The sequence below is a fragment of the Littorina saxatilis genome, linkage group LG6 (assembly GCF_037325665.1).
Source record: "Littorina saxatilis isolate snail1 linkage group LG6, US_GU_Lsax_2.0, whole genome shotgun sequence".
Lineage (NCBI taxonomy): Eukaryota > Metazoa > Mollusca > Gastropoda > Littorinimorpha > Littorinidae > Littorina > Littorina saxatilis.
In genome coordinates, this window is record NC_090250.1 from 24,920,146 (window position 1) to 24,922,645 (window position 2,500).

The window sequence follows — 2,500 nt, forward strand, 5'->3', positions numbered from 1 at the left end:
ATGTCGCTTAATCGGGAAAAAACCGCATTACTTTATTCAATACCGATTATCACGTGTTTGATCCAGTTATACACAGTAAGCCTTATACAAAACGGTACCAAAATCAAGACTACTGTTCAAAAAACAAAGACGCACGAAGCAATTGAATACTGTGACTTTCGTACGTATTAGTTGACTTGACCGCCTACCCCTTTAGATCAGAATCAGTAGTATAACTATGCATTTTTAACGTTGCGGTTCGCTTTGGTCGTGCGCGCCCCGCCACACACATAATATACATACAAAAACATAGATTAGGACAGACAGACAGGCCGACAGACAGACACACAGACACACAGACAAAAGGCACACTCACACTGACACGCACACACACTGGCGTGCGCGGCGCGCACACGCACATACACACACACACACATACACACACACATACACACACACACACACACACACACACACACACACACACACATACATATCCGATAGCTAAATACCCTGTCCACTGTTTCGTTTGGTACATACCCTGGGTGCAACTATAGTGACGGCAAGACGGTCACATCAAGCGCAAAGAACTGTCCAATGGAGTCAACGGTATCTGCACTGCCGGGGTGCAACTATAGTGACGGCAAGATGGTCACATCAGTCAAGCGCAAAGAACTGTCCAATGGAGTCAACAGTCTCTGCACTGGATACAACTATAGTGACGGCAAGATGGTCACATCAGTCAAGCGCAAAGAACTGTCCAATGGAGTCAACAGTCTCTGCACTGGGTGTTGTTCGTCCGTCGATTCGACGAGGTACTGGGTACAACTACAGTGACGGCAAGATGGTCACATCAGTCAAGCGCAACGCAAAGAACTTCCCAATGGTGTCAACAGTCCGCAGAACCCTGGATCGCAGATATAACTTGGTGGTTTTAATTGAAGCGACTGAACAGTGCAGGCCTTTTTATTTCTCCTGCGTTTTGCTGTGTCATACCGCACGCGACCAAGCAATATACCGCTACGCCAGTCTACTCACAAGACTGACTTTTCATATGTTTACATGCCTAAGTCTGACGCCCTAGTTTCAAGAAAACTGGGTCCAGGTAGCAATATACGAACAAAATGTCCTTTGGGTCATTCAGCCTCTGGCGATTGCATTCTAATTTTAGTTCGAGGACACCTGTCTTTATGAATTTCCATTAGTACCTCTAGATTAAATTTGAAATAATAAAATACTAGTCAAGATACCTTCGTTCCCATAAAAACTACCTTAAAACCAACCAAAAATCTATCCACAGATTTTCATGGATTTAAGGGAATGTACGGGAGGGGAGATAGCTCAGTCGGTAGCGGCGCTGGCTTCAAAACCAGTTGTCACTATCGTCGTGGGTTCGATCCCCACGTTCTGCGAGGGATTTATTCCCCAGATTCAACAGGCCAAAGAGAGATTCGTCAGTGTTATCCAGTCGCATCAAATGAACTCTCAGTTTTTCTCTTTGCAAAGCATTTTATTTGTGGAGGCCTATATAGTGTGTTCTTACTTCAGTTTATCTATAACAAATTTAAAAAATATAGCAGTTGTTTTCTTTACTTATTTATTCTTAAGCCATTTTAGATGAGTCCCTTTTTTAGGTCGAGGAGCAGATGTAAAAAAGCAAATCGCTGCTTACTCTATTATCCTTGTTAAATAAAGAATTCTCTCTCTCTCTCTCTCTCTCTCTCTCTCTCTCTCTCTCTCTCTCTCTCTCTCTCTCTCTCTCTCTCTCTCTCTCTCTCTTTCTTTCTCTCTCTCTCTCTCCTCTCTCTCTCTCTCTCTCTCTCTCTCTCTCTCTCTCTCTCTCTCTCTCTCTCTCTGTCTCTCTGTCTCTCTCTCTAATTATACTGACCCCGACGAAGTATTTGATTTATGGTACAACTTGTTTATAAAAGTATATGATAAACATGCACCATTTCGAACCTCTCGTGTGCAGCAACATCCCAAACCTAAGTGGCTTACAGGCGACATTCAGCATGCGATTGATTACCGCGATTTTCTTAAACGTAAGGGAAAAGAAGAAGAATACAGAAACGTCCAGCTCGTAGAAAGTATTACCGTGAGCTCGCTGCATCCAGTTCAAAACAAAACTCAAAAGCCATCTGGAAGATGATCAACCAATTATCTCGTAAAGATACAGTAAAATCTTCCGTTATTGATATACCTGCTGATGATCTGAACATTCATTTTACTTCTATTGTTGACAAAATAATTACAACTGATAGATCGAAACAGAATAATCTGGACAAGTTGTGATTCAAAAAATATTACCCATAATTTAGACATTCCACTGCTATCTGTTAGCGAAGTCTTCCATTATCTGTTGTGCTTAAAACAAACAGGTACTCGTGGTTTGGATAATCTTGATGGGAAAATTCTGAAGTTGTCTGCCCCTTTTATTGCAGAATCCCTTACATATGTTTATAATTTGTGCCTTGACAAATCCTACTTCCCCACCAAATTAAAGGAGGCAAAAGTAATCCCG

The 2,500-nt window shown here is 42.1% G+C and overlaps 1 protein-coding gene across 1 annotated transcript in view; it reads right to left on the reverse strand.

Moving 5' to 3' along the window:
* LOC138968808 (uncharacterized) overlaps window positions 1-960 on the reverse strand; it is a gene marked incomplete in the record, with an annotated part of 43,999 nt that extends 43,039 nt beyond the window's left edge. The window contains 1 exon segment of the mRNA XM_070341454.1: window positions 520-960.
* Between the last annotated feature and the right edge of the window lie 1,540 nt (window positions 961-2,500).